This window comes from Acomys minous (genome assembly GCF_964271855.1).
Source record: "Acomys minous genome assembly, chromosome: 15".
In the NCBI taxonomy this organism is placed as follows: Eukaryota; Metazoa; Chordata; class Mammalia; order Rodentia; family Muridae; genus Acomys; species Acomys minous.
In genome coordinates, this window is record NC_140497.1 from 74678291 (window position 1) to 74697016 (window position 18726).

The 18726-nt window shown below is 46.1% G+C and overlaps 1 protein-coding gene across 2 annotated transcripts in view; it reads left to right on the top strand.

Annotated features, from left to right (window-relative positions):
* The window catches only part of SHROOM3 (shroom family member 3), a 297712-nt gene that overhangs the window by 128269 nt on the left and 150717 nt on the right, over window positions 1-18726 (top strand). Inside the window, exon 1 of one of the 2 annotated variants that reach the window (XM_084760169.1) lies at window positions 4675-5152. The exons of the other annotated variant lie outside the window; for it this stretch is intronic. The gene's annotated coding sequence lies outside the window, so the exon portion shown is untranslated. Of the gene's footprint in view, window positions 1-4674; window positions 5153-18726 lie in introns of those variants that run through there. 2 annotated transcript variants of the gene reach the window in all.

Genomic DNA, 18726 nt, shown 5'->3' on the forward strand with positions numbered 1-18726 from the left:
AGATGCAGTGCAGGGGGAGGTAGAGCCATGAAGACGTGTCCTTGCACCTGGGTAGCCTACTCCTCTGGAGCCCAGTGCTGGGTGTTTGGGGATAGAGACAGGCAGGTCCTTGGAAAGTCATCAAAGTTTGGTGAAAGACTCTCATTCTAAAGAGAGGAAGGCTGGGTAGTGGTGGCTCACGTCTTTAATCCTAGCACTTGGGAGGCAGAAGTAAGTGGATCTGTGAGTTCGAGGCCAGACTGGTCTACAGAGCGAGTTCCAGGATAGCCAGGGCTACATAGAGAAACCCTATCTTGAAAAACTAAAATAGATAGATAGATAGATAGATAGATAGATAGATAGATAGATAAAGGAAGGTGGAAAGTAATCAAGGAAGATACTAGATATAGAATTTTTACTTTTATATACATACACACATATGCATGAGTACCTGCATGCATGCGCGCGCGCGCACACACACACACACACACACACACAGTGAATTCTAGAATGAGATGTGAAAAGTACCATTTCCTTTTTGTTTGTTTTTTCTTTCTTTATTTCTTTCTTTTTTCCAGTTTTTTTGAGACAAGGGTTTCTCTGTGTAGCCTTGGCTGTCCTGGAACTTGCTCTGTAGACCAGGCTGGCCTCGAACTTAAAGATTTGCCTGCCTCTGCCTCCTGAGTGCTGGGATTAAAGACATGTGCTTCCACTGCCCAGCTGAAAAGTACCATTTTTTTTTTAACTTTTTACATGATCTATTGAGGCTTAATTTATTGAATAAGCAATCTATACCAACCATTGTTGGAATAGGACTCAAACATGATAAAACAAAAGCAAACAAAAAAAATGCTTGTCTTTGTGGAGCAGACATTCTTGTGAACAGAGACAGTAGACAGTACATACAACCTGCACACAGTTACATGCGTACAATACAGAGCATGTTGGAAGCTGGCAAGTGCTCTCGGGGGGGGGGGGGGGGGGGAAGCAGGTCAGGTGCCAAGAGGCTCTTTCTGTTCCCTCCATTCATAAAATTCCTCACATTCCTCCTTCAAGTATTAAGGACAAACTTCTCATTTCCAAAAACCTACTGAGGGAAAAGCTCTTTGAACCTTGAGAATATGCCATAAATACACAGTAAGGAGGGCTGACAGGCATCCAAATCCACCTCACAGACAGAATCCATCTGTCCCCAACTCCTGGAGAAAGGTGAAAGTGTTAAGGACAGCCAAAGAGCAGAACACCAGGCAAGGGTTTCCTTCCACAGACCTTTATCACTAATCCTGAGCGAGCAGCCTGGGAGGCCCTGTGAGAATCGTTAAGGGAAATCCCTCAGACACTGAGGCTTTCCATCATGGGCTGCTGTTCATTAGAGGGTAACGTGAACCCTCCAGTCTTTGGGTTTGGGTTTGAAAAGGTACTCAGAAGAAAACAGAATGTGCCAGAGCCCAGGGGCTACTACTTTTTAGGGAAAAGGAAAAATAAAAACAACATATTCTGTCAAAATCGCATGTAGGAGACTGTCTTTTATCCCTTCTCCACCACAAGTACTAACCTGGGAGGATACAGGATGCTCTTCTGGACCAGGGTCCTCCAAAGCCGAGGCACAGTGTGTCCTGTAAGTGATTTGCTCAAGGCTATTTGGCCAGTCAGTGGCAGAACAGGAAGAGGCAGGCGAGCCTCCTCCCTTCTGGTCTGAGGGGTGCTGTGTTGCTTCCAGAGTAGATAGCAACCCTCTTCAAACAGGGGCAACTCCACCGATTGCCAAAGGAGCTAGGCAAGGAAGTGACAGTCCAGATGTTTGTGAATGACTCTCAGATGTGCAGTGGGACACTGAAGCCGTAAGTCCCTAAGAAGTGGGGGGGCCTGAGGGCAGGGTCTCACTTGAGGCCTGGACAGTGGACAGGGGAGCAGTTTTGTGTCTGGTTCCCCTGCTAGCCGGAGAGGGTTCATATATTAGCCTACAAATTAATATTTTTTGAGACAGAGTCTCACTTTGTAGTCCTGGCTGGGCTGGAACTTGCTATGTAGACTAAGCTGACCTTGAACTCATAGGGATCCATATATGTGTGTGCGTATATATACATATACATATACATATACATATACATATATGTGCAGACATATATGTATATATATATATGTACACACACATATATTGCCCATATCTCCCATCTCCCCCCTCCCCACCCCTTCCCCTCCCCCTTCACACCCCAGCCTGCCACCCCCCTATCCCCTCCACCCCCCCCATGTCAGTCTGAATCACAGAGGGTGGTGTGGGCTTTGAAGTCATCTCCCAAAGAGTAGACCTGCCTTTTCCCTGATGTACCACTACATGCTGTGAAATGCTTAACAGGTTCCTCTTAGCCTCCTCATCTGTAAGATTGGACTAATAATTACAGTGTTTTAATGATGATTCAAGAAAGTGACTTCGTCACTACAGGCACAGTAACAATTGTGGTGAACTACAGGTTTAACCACAAGCAATTGTGGTTGCTTTTGTAGTGGGCCAACTTCGTCAGAGGTCACATGCTGTGAATACACACATGCACACGCACACACAGAGCACATACAGAGCACACACACTGAAGACTTAGCCCAGAATCAATTCTTTGTAGATCCCACAATGGTTTGCTTATTCAGTTCATGAGTTTTTAAAAAGCCAGGCACTTTCATTACTTCAACATAATTTAGAGAGGTTTTACTTGCCTGTTTTTCACCTTCCCTAGGGACTCACCAAGATTTCTTTTTCTTTCTTTCTTTCTCTCTCTCTCTCTCTCTCTCTCTCTCTCTTTGTTTTTTGTTTTTGTTTTTTGTTTTTGTTTTTTTGATACAGGGTTTCTCTGTGTAGCCTTAGCTGTCCTAGACTCACTTTGTAGACCAGGCTGGCCTCAAACTCACAGCAATCCTCCTGCCTCTGCCTCCCGAGTGCTGGGATTAAAGGCATGTGCCACCACGCCAGGCAAGATTTCTATCACTGTAACGGAGCATCCATGAAGACATGTGCTGTGTAGGTTGTGGCTAGAACCAACAACGAGATGAGGGTATTGTAAGGAAGAACTTGAAAAGGATGGCATTCCCACTAGAAGGCTGCTGGAACAGACAAATGTCAGACATAACCATTCTGCACCCTGGAGTTGGAGATGAGGTCTTGGTCAGCAGCAGGAAGCTATTAACTTGGAATCATTCAAGATTTATTTTAACTTGGAGGCTCTTAAACTCTGGCGAGCCAGGCTTAGGAAGGGTTAGGCGTGGCCTTTGGTGAGGCTGTAAGTTAGGAAAAGGAAAACAAGACAATTTTGCCCTGTTTTGTTTTGTTTTAACAGAGTTTCTCTGTGTAGCCTTGGCTGTCCTGGACTTGCTTTGTAGACCAGGCTGGTCTCGAACTCACAGAGATCTGCTTGCCTCTGCTTCTGAATGATTGGATTAAAGGCTTTTGATATTACACCCGGTTCAATTTTGCCTTTCTAAAAGGAAAGGGGTGTGTGTGTTTGTGTGTGTGTGTGTGTGTGTGTGTGTGTGTGTGTGTGTGTGTGTGTGTGTACACGCACACACACGCGCGAGCTTCTTTGCTTGCTTGGAGTCCAACTCAGAGCCAAAAAGTATTCTATCACTAGGCTAACCCCCACTGCAGAAGGCTGTTTTTCAAAGTAAGGCTGTATCTATAATGCAAACTCTACCAGGAGTTCGCTTTTTTTGATAAGATTTTTTTTATCAGAATTGTCTGGTTGCCCCAACCCAGGCTCCATTTGTAACCCACATGCGGTCTCAATGCTTGCACTTCACATTGGAGCATTCCCGAGAGACAACCTTTAAATGAATTTCTTCCCGTTGTCGAAGCACACTGACATTTTGGAGACACTAGACTTTCTGGGTGTCTGAATCCTGCTCACTGCTAAGTATGCCTTACAACGTCCTTTCTGGGACTGGTGGGGTAAATGTGCATGTTTGTTCAGTTTTTCCACACCTAAGAAATAGTCTGAATTCTTAATATGATTCTTTTTTTTCCAAGAAAGTTCATGAATTGTCTGTGATTTTTTTACATACTTCCTACACACACACACACACACACACACACACACACACACACACACACACTAGTATCCCAGACAAATGCATTTACATACCCACCAACTCAGACACACTTGGAGTGCCATTTTCTGTGTGCAGTTCTCTCTTTCTTTGTGTCTATGGTTACTGTTAAGCTGACCCCTACAGTCTGGGGCAAATACCAAACTTGAATCAAGCGCTGCCTAGCCGTACAGCTGCAAAGGATTGCCGTTTCAGAGAGTACAATGCCTTCAGCTGGCTGCTGTTTAAGGAGCCTGTGTCAGCTCGGCCCACAGGTGGGCTGCAACGCTCCACTTTGCTGGAGTTGAAAATGGTGTTTTCTTTCTTCCTTCCAGTAGTTTTATCCATTTTCACATCTGAAGTGATTTCCCCCCCCCCCCCAATATTGGGTTTCATTGTTCAGAACGGTGACTATAAAAAAGTCTTTCTTTGTATCTGTGTCTACTTGTCTCTCAGTTCCATAAGAAAGTCTCGTGGGGCGGGGGGAGCCCAACCCATAGCTGATTAAAAACTGAGTTCCATCAGCTGCATAGGGAGGCTGGGTGCCCGGGGGAACCAGGCTAGAGAGGCGAGAAAGAGACACCAGAGGTTGCTAGTGTCACGAACACTTGCGCGCGCCCTTCGCTTGGCTTTGCCTTCATTTTGCACGGCGTGTTTGAGAGTCTCCGGGGACCCTAGGGCGGCGCCTCGGACGGATGGAGAGAGTTCCTAATACCCGACGAACAGCTCCAGGGCGCAAGGAGCGGGCTGCCGGCGGGCACTGTAGAAACCGGCTCTCGGGTTCTGGCCAGTAAGCCTGCTTCTGTCAGCCAGGCCGGCAGGCGATTGGCTCGGGAGAGGGCAGTAATTCGAACTGCCTTTTGTACTTGGCTAATGAGGACAGTGCAGGTTCCGGGAGCTGAGGGTGCCTGGGTGTCAGACACCTGTGTCTCAGCTCTGCCTTTCTGGAGCTGGCTCTGCTGCAGTCGGCAGTTTGGCCTCTGTACCTCCTGCCCAAGCCGCCAAGCCCCGGTGGGCTAGCCTGGCTGTGTGTCCACGCCGGACAGAAGTATCCAGATAATTGAGGACAATGGAGGTGCTTTGAGTTTCCACTTTGGGGAAGGTAAGATCTGGTTTTTGGAGGTTGTTTCTCCCAGACATTACTTCTACATTGATCTCCACAGAAATGACAGTGTGGAGAAAGTGAGAGAGACCTTTTATGACGAGACCAACTCTTCCAGTTGGCAGATATGCCTGCAAAGTGAGCTGTAAAGGGTGAGAGGGACGTGACAGATTGCTGCCACCCTCACCTTTCTGTATGCTTTATTGCGGCGGAATGAGATGCTCACTCCAGGAGAGTAAAGGAACTTTCAATTAAGGCTAACAGATTTATATACTGACTTTTGAAAAAAACACAAAGTCAGGCTGGACATCTTGGCGGGCTCCAGTGTGGGACCCCCAGCCTCTATTCTGAGTGACGCTGGTTTTTTGTTTTTTGTTTTTGTGTTTTTGTTTTGTTGTTTTGTTGTTTTTTTTTAACAGTTCTCTTTGACTATACATCTGGTGTGAAATGTTTGTGCAGCACAGGTGAACAAGGGAATGGAATGGTATCACTGGGCACTGGGTGTGCCCCTCTCTGTGTTCCCGAGGTCAGGCTCTCAAGGCCAGCATCTCAATGCAGCAGTAAGAGATGCTTAGGAACGGTGGGCCCTGGCTCTTCCTTACATCCTCCTCTCACTTCCTGGTACTGCTAAATTGTTTGACAAGCCCTTCCAGGACCTTCCCATCCTGTGTTCTCACTTGGGCAGCCATTAGATAGCTGAGGAGTCGGTGGAAGATTAGTGGATTTGAAACCAGTGTTGCCATGTGCCCGTTTTCCTCTGACTTGCAGGAAGTAGCTTTAAAAAAAAAAATTGGAATGAAAATAGTTTACAAATAGGTAAGGGTCCTTTTTATAAGCCAGGGGATTCAGCATTGGCTCTGAGTGCCTTCCTGAATAGAGGTGTTTGCCAGTTCCTAGAGACTCTTGTCAAGTAGTAAACCAAAGTAGGGAAGACAGGTAAAGGTGGAAGGAAGGTGACAAGCATTCAGAGAGCCTCCAAGCTTAGAAATCCATGCTAATCACCCCAAAATACGTCTTCTCTGGTGCTTTAGTCATCTGGAAATTTTCCTCTCTGCTGCTGGCTATAACCTATCTTTAGAAAAATATTTCCCTATAGAAGCAACATACAGGTAATGAATGTAAATACTAAATATGACTGCTTTGAATGGTAGAAGCTCCAGAGTGGCATTCCTTATTGGGTGAAAGGTGATCACCACACAATCACTTTAATATAATATGTGTCTATTTGGTATATTTGGTTGATGATGGCTTAAAACATAGGTTGATATGTAAGTAACAAGATAATACTAAGCGCCTTTTTTTTTTTTTCTTCTGAGACAGGGTCTCTCTGTGTAGCCTTGGCCGTCCTGGACTTGCTTTGTAGACCAGGCTGGCCTTGAACTCACAGCGATCCACCGGCCTCTGCCTCCCGAGTGCTGGGATTAAAGGCGTGCGCCACCACGCCCGGCCTAAGTGCCTTTTTTAAGTGTGGGAAAAGTTTGGAAGAAATAAGCATTAAAATCAAAGTAGGCAGTAAATACCTAGCATCAGTTCCTATTTAAAATTCTACCCCTGGCTTATGAATTACAGCCAAGAAAATACATAAATCAAAAGGTGATGCCTGAATTGAGGGTCAGTTAGCTTTGCATTGGAAGGAATCAGTATAATTTTTAGTCAGCATATTTATTTTATTTTATTTTATCTTTTGGTTTTTCGAGACAGGGTTTCTCTGCGTAGCATTCTTTAGAAAAAAATAAATCTCAATGTTTTTAAAAGATATAGACAGGAGAATGTTAAATGAAAAACTTCATCCTTACATTTCATGCTGTGTCTAGAAAGCCCTTGTGTATTTGTGCAGAATTCTAAGGCACCCCAAATACATAACTGAACACATCATTAGTAACTGGGGTAAACACATAGCTACCTCATTCCAAGAACAATATCTTTAGAGAGCTATATTGGAGGGTGTGGGGATTAAGTATCTAAATTTGTTGTTTCCCCGGAGACAACCATTTTTAAAAGTTTCCTTCCTGGGGCTGTGGAATGCCTGCTGGCTCCCTCCTTGGCAGTGTGGTGCTGTGGCCAGCACACAGTGGGGCTCAGTAGAACTGCCCAGCCCCTTCCCTGCATGATGCGCCCCACTGACTGGCTTGAAAGGTTTGGCCCTATGAACCACCCTCCTCTACCTCTACCTGGGCTCCAGAGCTATGGAGGCCCATGAGTCCAAAAGCCCAATAGCTGGCCAGAGTCCTCCGTGTGATTCAGCTAAGGCATCCGATGGGTACGCTGTGGGTCCAGCCATCCCAGACACAGCAGCATCACCACCGCCACTCGTGGACTTCATTAAAATGTCACTGCTTGTCACCCGGTTAGACCGTCTTTCAAAGGCATGCTTTTATAAAGAAACAAGCTTCAGAGCAATTCAGATGGTTCCATTTTGGGGACAGTCGGGAAACTGTCCTCTCAGGTGGGAGACTTTTAAGAAGGCAAAGACATAAGCAGTTTCCAGTCATTTCGTTCCTAGTTGGGAGGGACTGGATTCGGGAGTGAAAGCCAAAAACTCCGTGGTGGCAGGATGTCTGTGCCAAACCAGCTGACCTCACCGATAGGCGAGTCCTCTACAACCACCAGATGTGCTAGAAGGAAACTGGGAAGCTGGCCTTGCTGTCCTCGAGTGGTCAGGTAAGCCCTGGTGACAGGCTCCAAGGAGGACTTTGCTTTTGCACCGGCAAGCCTGGTTTGAAAGCCAAGGAGACTCTGGGATGGAATGCAATGAACCCCACCCAAGAAGCTATGGCTTGCTTTGTTCCAAAGCTCCACTAGGAGCGATAAAGCTATCAGGGGAGTGTGTCTACAGAAGAAGCCTCTGGTCAGGACTACTAAGGGACGGCCACGCAGGTGGTGGCCTCCTCGGCAGCCAGCTTCTTCCCTTATCTTTAGCTTCGCTGCATCTGAGGGTTCAGCGACCTTACTTTTAGGCCATGATTTCTCAGTTGTCCATTAACCGTGCCTCACTGACTCCTTCATCTGAGAGCAAGTAGGGTCAGGATCATTACCCTACTTTGGAAGACAGAGAGATGGACCAAAGCAAAGTGATTTTTTTGGGGGGGGGGGAGTTATGATGACAAGGTAGAATAAGAAATACCAGTTGCTTTCTCTTCCTTCTTTTTTTCCTATCTTTCTCATGTAGTCCAAACTGGCCCCAAACCTACTTTGTAGCTGAATATGTCCTTGAACTTGTGGTTTTTCTTGCCTCTGAAAGTACAGAAATAACAGGCCTGGGCCACAGCTACTTTTTCTTCTTTTTTCTTAAGAGAAAGAAAGAAAGAAAGAAAGAAAGAAAGAAAGAAAGAAAGGAAGGAAGAAAATTAGAATTCTTTCAACCTCTCTGGGTGCAGTGGCGCATGCCTGTGATCCCAGCACTCAGAGACAGAGGCAGGCAGATCTCTGTCAGTTCAAGGCCAGCCTGGTCTACAAAGTGAGTCCAGGACAGTCAAGGCTACACAGAGAAACCCTGTCTTGAAAACCAAACAAAGCGCTGGAGAGATGGATCAGTGGTTAAGAGCACTGGCTGCTCTCCCAGAGGACCTGGGTTCAATTCTCAGCACCCACATGGCGGCTCACAACTGTCTGTAACTTCCAGTTCTAGGGGATCTGACATTCTCACACCAATGCACATAAAATTAAATAAATTATTTTTTTTTAAAAAAGAAAGAAAAAAGAAAAGCCAAACAAACAAACAAACAAAAAAGAAATCCTTCAACTTTTTCCCCCTAGCCCTACTGCCTTGACACTAAAACTACTTCCGATGAGAAGAAAGCCAGTGCTCGCTCTTAAGTGCAACAGTGAGACAAAAGAAAGTGAGACAAAGCTTAAAATCAAATGAATGGGTAAAGTGGGGTGTGTCCACGGGTGTGTATACCCAGGTGCGTGCCCACCTGGAGCCACCTCTAAGTGAGGTGGCACCCTTTCCCTGTCTGGTTGTGTCATTTATAACAAATTTCTACCGGGGGCCCCTTGACTAGAGAGGCCAGCGCAGGAGATGCTGGAGAGCCAGTCTGAAGGTGGTTGGGTGGGGGTGGGGGGGCGGGGAGCTGCCTCTGAAAGTATGCCAGGAATGTTAATGGTATGCCTGAGTGGCGGGCTTCAGAGCCCCGGCTTGGCCTGAGAACTGCTCTTGCGGCCATCTGTTGTGGCCTACAAGTCTCATAGCAACGGCGGTGTCTCAAGAATGGAGGCCCCCCCCCCCCTTTTGTAAATTAAAATTAACTAACACAAAACCTAAAATTGCCTCACTGCCCAAGAAGAATCGGGACAGGATTCGGATTCTTTCTGCAGAAAGATGAGCGTTACAGGAAGAAAAGCCCCCGCATCCTTAATTTCTGTTCTTTAAATGAGCAATTTGTACTTGCTTTTGAGGTCTTCATTTTTCCTCCCCAGGAGTAGTTTTTTTTTTTTTTAATTTAATTTTTTTTCAGAATGGAAGTGAGCAAAATAATTGGGAAAAATAAAAAATATCGCTTAAGTTTTAAAAAAAAAATGGTCAGAGTGTTGCGATTTTCCTGGCATTGTTCTTCATAATACTGTCAGCACTTGCACTCCTCCCCCACACACACCCCTTGTGTAATAATGTGAGATTTTAAGCCCGGCCTTTTAATAGATGAAGTGAATTTCAAACAGATTAGTTTTATTGTCACAGGATATATATATATACCCAAGGAGGGCACTTCTCGAGTCTGGGCAACTGTAGCCCTCAAGAGGGGAAAGAAGTAATACTTACAGTTCCACATTTTAATTTTACATTAGCTATTGCCAAAACTGCAGCTGCTAAGCACCTGACGCGGGGCCAGGCACCCCCGGCATAGGTGGACAAACTAGAGTGCCGTGGCAGTTCTACCCTAGCGTGGCCTGACCTGGGAAGGTCTCGGCCTCTGAGAGTGGAGCATCCTTTGCAGGTTGGCCTTAGGCAGTATCTTAGGGAGAACGCAGAGCATTGGGAATCTGGACATAGTCTTTGGCTCTGACTGGCCTCCAGAGGAGGCTGCATGCTCTGTCTGCTGCTATGTTACTGTGGGAAACTGCTGTCAGGAGAACGGTGACGTCTTCTTGTTTTCAGTTTGGAACATTCTCCTGAAGTTTTGTAAAATTTCCAAGTTGGGGCAGAAACTATTTCAGGTGACTTTGGCTATGTGCATACAATTCTTGACCGCAAGACACACATGCCTTGCTAAATTGATTCCGGGAATGGTTTTTGAGGTCCAGTATCCCGCCCAGTGCCCCTAACCCCCCCCCCCCGCCCCCCAGGAAAAGGCACTAGCTGAGTTTGGTTTTTGGAATGTACGTTCCTAATGAAGGCAGGCTCTCTATGAAAGGCACGTCCAGTTGCCTACTTTGAGCCTGTTCTCTCTTATGTGAAATTTAAAGGACAAATATTTATGGAGTGCCTGCCATGTGTCAGTTGTCTAAGGACTGGATTTAGAACTGTGAATAAAAGTGAACAAAAGGCCGGGTGGTGGTGATGCACGCCTTTAATCCCAGCACTCGGGAGGCAGAGGCAGGTGGAGTGCTGTGAGTTCAAGGCGAGCCTGGTCCACAAAGCGAGTCCAGGACAGCGAAGGCTACACAGGAAAAAGAAAAAAGAAAAAAGAAAGTGAACAAAAATCCTAGCACATATTCCAGTCAAGGAACAACAACAACAACAAAAATCAGTTGTGCTGATGGGCTTGAAAATGGTAATTTCTTAAAAAAAAAAAAAAAGCCTGGTGTGGTGGTGCACGCCTGTAATCCCAGCACTTGGGAGGCAGAGGCAGGTGAATCAATGTGAGTTTGAGGATAGCCAAGGCTACACAGAGATACCCTGTCTCAGAAAGAAAGAAAGAAAGAAAGAAAGAAAGAAAGAAAGAAAGAAAAAGAAAAAGAAACTGGTCACCTCTGGCGGTGGTGGGCACACACAAGCAGAAAAGGCATATTTATGATAAAAGGAGTGCTGTGTCTTTCGAAAGGTTGGTAGGAGAGCTCACAGGGAAGAGGATATTTGAAAAAAGACCGGAAGGGAGGTGAATGAAGGAGCCGTGGGTTGCCTAGGAAGCATGGCAGGCCCGAAGAACAGAGCAGCATGTGCAAAGGAAAGTATTGGTGGAAAATCTGGGCAGCCATTGAGGGAGGAGCCGGATGCCTCAGGAGGAAGGCCGGCCATGTAGAGACCTCTGTCGGTGCCCGCGGGGGCTTCACTCAGAGTGCAGTAGTAAGGATTCAGTGACGTGACGGAGTGTGTCATTCACGGACCCTGGCACTAGAGAGCCTTCCTCATGCTGGCTGGCTCTTGCCCCTCATTTATTACTATGAGTAAGGTTTAGGGACAGAATGAATGGGTATTCAGCATAGAGCTGTGGTTTGTCTGCAAATGTGCCAGTCACCACTAGGAATGCTGCAGGGGAAACTGTTGACCCGTGGTCAGTGGGATTCCCAAGCAAATGCTTGACTTGTAAGATCTTTTTATCATAGTTTCCCTATGAGGATTAAACTCCAGGCCTTGGACTCTTAAGTAATCATTTCTCTTAGCTCATCAGGTTTCAACCCTGTCGTCTCACATATATAAGGGGAAACTTGCTTAGGAAAAAAAAGAATAAAAACAACAACAACAACAACAACCTAAAACCCAGGCTTGGAGCTGGGAGTTAGCTCAGTGGTAAAACATTTGCTGTGCAAGCGTGACGACCAGAGTTCAAATCCCCAGAAACCCATGTCAGCGCCGGGGTGTGTGTGTGTGTGTATGTGTGTATGGATACTTGCCTGTAATTTCAGCACCAGAAGGTGGAGACAGGGATCATCAGAGCAAGCTGGCTAGTGAGAGCGGCATATCAGTGCGCTCTGGGTTTGATTGAGAGAGCCTGCCTCAGTGAATTGGGAGGGAGAGTGATGGAGGATGAGTCTTCCTATTAAAGGCGGGTTCTCCGTGTGCGTGCCCCCACACACACCATATGCAAAACAAAACCAGCCCACGTATGCACAAACATGCACAACATCTGTGATAAAATGGAAACAGGGAAGGAAAGACTGCCCTTGTTTGAGTGAAGTCAGGGCTCCTATGAAAACACCACACCCATCTCCCAGGGACAGGAATAGTTTGAGATATCAGGTGCCAATTTCAGCTTGAAAAGGCTGGAGAGTTCTCCTAACGTTCTCCTATCTCACACGATGATGATGTCTGGGTCTTAATACTGACCCCTTCTCTAGGCTACAGGATGTATTGGGTGGACCTCGTTGCAGATATAATGACAAGGGTTCAGAATGTTTTTCCATCCCATGGAAAAGCTCAGGGCATGGCTCAGTGGTAGAGCACTTGTGTGCCATACACAGTGTCCTGAGTTCGAGTCTCAGCACACCACAAACTTCTGGACACTTCCTTCAGTGTCTAGATTTCTGTTGTACTGTGTAGGGATGACTGGCTCTGGAAGCTTTAAGAAGACATGATTTCCCCTCCAAATGTATGAAGACTATCGTTGGTCAGGATTACACTTGTTCCAGAGCCAGGGTGATAAATGTTCAAGACATACAAGAGTCTATGTAAAACCATAAGCCCTCATTGTGGGCGGATGTACTCAGAGAGGCAAGGACGTCAGTCACAAGAACGGTTCTCAAACATTTAAATGAGAGCTTCACTCCCAATGTCCCTTCCGAATCATGGTTTTATTTTTTGCCCTAAGATTCTTTGTTATTTATTTAGGTCTTTTGTTTTGTTTTGGTTTGGTTTTTTTTGCTTTTTGTTTTGTTTTTTTTTGTTTTGTTTTGTTTTTGTTTTTTGAGACAGGGTTTCTCTGTGGAGCCTTGGCCATCCTGGACTCACTTTGTAGACCAGGCTGGCCTCAAACGCACAAGAGATCTGCCTGCCTTTGCCTCCTGAGTGCTGCGATTAAAGGCGTGCGCCACCACTGTCCGGCCCAAGATCTCTTTCTTTCCTTCTTTCTAAAGATTTATTTCTTTATCATATATATTTTGCCTGCATATACACCAGAAGAGAGTACCAGATTTCATTATAGATGGTTGTGAGCCACCATGTGGTTGCTGGGAATTGAACTCAGGACCTTTGGAAGAGCAGCCAGTGCTCTTAACCTCTGAACCATCTCTCCAGCAACTCCCGCCCCTGTCCGCCCCCCCCCCCCAAGATCTATTTCTTAAGAGTAAGATTCTTCTGAATCAGCCACCGGAAGTTGTCTTTAGCTCGCATGGTAGTCATTTCTGAGAGCAAGAAGTTACTGATCAGAGCAGCTTTGATCGGTAAATTAGGTTAGTAGCCAGAAACGCCATCCCCCTGCTGTGGCCACCCAGGTCTAGCTACCTGAGCCCTTGAGGATGCTGTGTGCTTCTATAGCTCCCAAGACCATCTGCCAATTCACCCTGATATGGTCAGTGGTAGACTACGGTTCCTGTTCTTTTCTGAACTAACAATTATGTGGTATTTACTGTCTTCTGAATGACTTACTTACAAATATGCTAGCTCTCAATGTTAGCCATAGGGCGGGGGGAAATAACAATTTCTATTCCCATGTAATTGATTAAACTATTTAGACATGTGGCAGAATTTAATCAAGATCACATGGTGGCTGAGCTGGGATTTGAACTGAGGGTGTCTGCCCATGGGTAGGTGCTCTTACCAGCCGTGCTGGATTTTGTTCACAAACACTCTGTCTGACGTTGTGCCTTCCACACACTGTTTTGTAGTGCTGGGACTCAAACCCCAAAACACTGTGTGTGTGGTTCTGCTGGAAAGGTCAAAGTCTGACCCTTTGGGATAGCTCTGAGCTCATGTATATAGTGACCACCCTTGCTTTCTTATCCAGGTCCCTTCTCTGAACCCTAGAAATGCTAAGGAGCATCATGTAGCCCGCAGAGAAATTTACAGGCTCGACCTTTTCCTGATAGAACCCGTTCAACCAGCACCTGGGGATTCCCGCAAGTACCCCATCCTATGCTGAGGAGATCCTAGCCTTCAGCAAATGACCTTTAATCATACCTACAAGTTCTTTTCTCCCACTCATAGGATAAGTGCGTTTTCCTTCTTGTGATAGGACTCTGTGCTACTGCATGCGAGTGAGGTACTGCACCGCTGCATGTAGATTAAGTATCCTGGCATCTCTAGCCCTAGAGAATCAGACATAGTCACCCACAAACCCCTCCCCACTGCCCAAGGTTTATAAGTAAAGGCTGGCTTGTCCCTTGTACTCGCGCCATTCCTCCACCATGACCGGCTGAGACTCTGTTTGTGTGGGGGAAGAATTGCCACTGGATGTCTGGAGCTTGATTGCAGAGATGGCGGAACTGCCCTGGCAGCCACTGAAAGCCTCTCAGTGAAGCGCTGCTGGGCCTGCATCTCACCAGACCTGCCTGCTGGCGGTTTTGAACACCTACCTGCTTCCTCTGCCATGCCTAGCACAGCAGCTTGGCAAAGGGTTGTTAACACTTTTGGTATCACCATAGGCTTGTGGAGCTCCCAAGTCCCCACTGCCGTCTGATACCAGCCTTGCCCCAAAGAGCTCTAGTTGGTCCTGAGAGAGAAACGGGCCCTTTGACCTCAAGGTCCATCTGTTCTTGTCTAGAACTGAGCAGCGGTGCCTGGTCTGGCCCACTGGAAGTGAAACCCAGGCCACCCGGCGGATGCTGACAGCTGTACGTGGTACACACGTGCTCTACCACTGAGCCACATCCTGAACACCATGTACGTTTTCATAGTTGTTATAGCTTTCTTGTTGATTGAGAGAAAAATATCATATATATATCATTACCTTTTATTGCCTTCTCTAAGGATAGAGAACATAGCTGGTTGATTCCCAGTGCCCAGGTTGGTACCTGGCACATGCAAATACTCAAATATTTATTGAGTAAGTATGTGGCATTGAATAAACAGCAGTTAGGCGGTAGAAACGCCTTCTCAGTCTCCAGTCACAGAGACATGTAAGGGATGTGATTGTGCAAAACTCTTAATGTTGAAAAGTAAAAAAAAAAAAAAAAAAGCAAAAATATAAAGATAGAAGCGAAGCCTCTTAACAGGACAGGTATGTGAGTGAGTGCTGACAGTTTCCTGCCCTCTTACATGTTCACTGACATTTTAATGACTAAGCCACATCCACACTGGAAGTACTGCCCGCCCCCAAAGGACCCTGATCTCAAGCTAACACCTGCTGTGTGAAGTTTGGAAAAGGAACAAAACGGGGCATTCTTGAAGAACCCCTGTCTCCATAAATCAAGGCCCTAAGTGTGTGCCTTGGATTGAGTTGTTTAGCAAATGGACACGGAGACTCACAGATGTGTAAGGGGAGAAAGCAAGCCTGGGTCTGGCCAGCGCCAGTGTCTGTGGGAACATTTAAGTGCAACGAACAGTCTGGCACAGATGAAAAGGGGTGGTCTCTGAGAAGAGATGAAGGCAGCTTGTGAAATCCTATTGTGGAGAGAGAGCATAATGTACGTTCTGTTGGTGAGTTGGAATGTGTTTTTTGGGTTTTTGTTTTTGTTTTTTTGGTGTTTCGAGACAGGGTTTCTCTGTGTAGCCTTGGCTGTCCTGGACTCGCTTTGTAGACCAGGCTGGCCTCGAACTCACAGCTATCCGCCTGCCTCTGCCTCCCAAGTGCTGGGATTAAAGGTGTGCGCCACCACCACCCGGCTGAATTGGAATATGTTTTTGTTTTTGTTTTGTTTTGTTTTTTGTTTTTTGGTTTTTTTTTTTTGGTTTTTCGAGACAGGGTCTCTCTGTGTAGCCTTGACTGGACTGTCCTGGACTCACTTTGTAGACCAGGCTGTCCCCGAACTCACAGCTATCCGCCTGCCTCTGCTTCCCGAGTGCTGGGATTAAAGGCGTGCACCACCAGGCCCGGCGAATTGGAATGTGTTTAAGCTGGCTGAAAACACTGGCTCTGGGAGCTGGCTTGCCCCACCCCAGTTTCAGAACCAAGCGTTATTTGTTCCAGTGTCCTTCAAGGTCTGGGGACGGGCCCGGCCCCACTAACTCTGTGACAGGGTGGGAAGAGAACAGCTAGAAGGCCAGCTATTTCCAAGAGGTTACTCCTGCAGTGGGAAGGAGGATGCTCACCCATGCGACAGGGAGGGAAGGCTCTCTCACCTCTGCCTCACTGCTCCCCCTTCCCCAGGCAGTTCCTGCTGAGTGTCATGAGCCAGAATGCGATGTCATCTTTGTCTCTTGTGGTTCCATCTTTTACTTGGAAGCCTGGCCTGGAGGCACACTCTTGCTCTACTTGGGGCTTTCTATGTGAGGAACTCCAGCTGACCCAGTTTAATGATGTCATCTATCATCCATCAATCCATCAATCCATCCATCCATCCATCCACCCATCCATCCATGTGTCTGTCTGTCTGACCATCTGTCTATCTATCCATCTATGTACACCTATCTACTTATCTATGTATTATCTATTTATCTGCCTATCTATCCATCTATCTATGCATCTATTATCTATCTACTATCTATGTATTATCTATTTATCTTATCTGTCTGTCTACTACCTACCTATTATTCCATCTGTCTGTCTGTCTATCTATCTATCTATCTATCTATCTATCTATCTCTGTCTATCATCTATCTGTCCATCTACCTATCATTCATCTACATTTGTTCTTTTACTTTGGTTTACTTTAATAAACTTGCTCATTCAAAACCAAAAATACAACTGGGCATGGTGGTGCACACTTTCAATCCCAGCACTTGGGAAGCAGAGGTAGGTGGATCCCTGAGTTTAAGGCCAACCTGGTCTACAGAGCAAGTTCCAGGACAACCAGAAGCTGCACAGAGAAATTCCGCCTCAAAAAAGCCAAACCAAAACGTCTGAAAATCTGGTTATCTCAGATCCATCTCTGGACCGTGCAGATCAGAGAGCTTGTGCTAGCTGTGCATTAGCCATAGGTTAAGCGTCCTGCAGCGCGAAGGCCTGGGGATGAGCCTCAGTCCTTCTCATTCATGAATCTATAATGGTAGGTAACTTACTCGGTGTCTATGGACCTTCTTTATCCATCTAGAAAGTGGGGAGTAGTCAGTGGCTATTTTAGTGGGCTGTTGTTTGTATTCAATGAAGTATTGCTTAAAACACTTGAAATATTGCCTGGCACTAATAGGAACTCAATAAATTATCCCCTCCCCACACCATCTGTATTGAGTATCACTGTGTAGCCTCCAATCTGAGGCAATCCTCCTACCTCAGCCTCTTTTCAAGACAGGGTTTCTCTGTGTAGCCTTGGCTGTCCTGGACTCGCTTTGTAGGGAGTCCCAGTTTTGTATGTTTTAGCAAGTCGAGGAAGAGTTTGAGGGAGTGCTGCTCAGCCCCAGGCAGTACTCATTTAGAATGCATGAGGCCCTGGGCTTTCCTAGCACTGGAGAGGGAGGAAACAGGGAAGGAGGAATGCACTTTACCACCCTCCTCACTATAAACTCTCCTTTGGATCGGGTTTTGCATCTAATGTTGTATCTTGTATCCATGTCTACACTAGCAACAACCTCATCTGACTTCTGTGGTTGGTATAGGTGAAGCACGACTTGGGGTCCAGGGTCCTGAGCTCATGATCCCCTGATAATGCAAGAAAAGCAGAGTAACGTTTTCAAGGGAAGAAGGAACAATGACTCTTGAGTATAATAAATTATCCCCCATAATTAAAAAAATAAATATTTAAATAATAAATAAATAACACATTATAATGCGTGAAATATTAAATAAATTAGTCAGATAATTTCTTGTCCAACCACAAGGGCCCATGTTAGATGAGTAAGTGTGTAGGCCAGGCAAACCAAAGCACTTCTCCACATTCTATTCTGTTCTGTTCTCCTCTATTTCCTGTTCTGAATTTAGGAGAAGACAGAATCACTTCCTTTTGTGGTGGCAACTCTGGGATGGAGTCAACTTGAAGCTCTCCACTCTCCTTGTTTTTTTACATGTGTATTCCCAGCATACACATGCATGTACCCACACGTACACACACAACACACGTTGAGTTGTGTTGATTTTAGATAAAAGTTAGGAGTGGATGCATATATGCCTCATTATCACCACTGACACATACACGCACACCCTAGGGAAAGATGTCTAGGAGACAGACACCTTCACTGACCTAGGGCTGGGGCCAGACTGGGTGGGAATGAGGGAGAACCCTGAGGCTCTCTCTAACCCTGCATCTAACAAGAAAGCCCACCTGTTCCCCTAAATATCTATGTGAGTTCAATACCACTTGTGTCATTTGCAATAACAGCAAGATCTCCTGTCCTCCAGCATTTACTGATGCATGTCTTTGGCTCACTGAGGAGCTGCCACTGGGCTCTGGAGCCTTGCCATATGACTCACAGCCTGAGTCCCTCTTGCATTTTCCACCAACAATGACCTGCCTAAGTTTTATGGCCGGATAAGATAGTTCCAACCTCAGCCCTTCACCAAAGGCTTCTTGGGGCCATGTTCTGCTGCAATTGATATGAGAAGCAGACAGCAACTTTTGTCTTTATCGTATACATATGATGTCTTCTTAGTCCTTTCTTAATTAGTTAGTATAGTATTCTGCCAGCAAGCCAGAGGGCACCAGATCTCATTATAAGTGGTTGTGAGCCA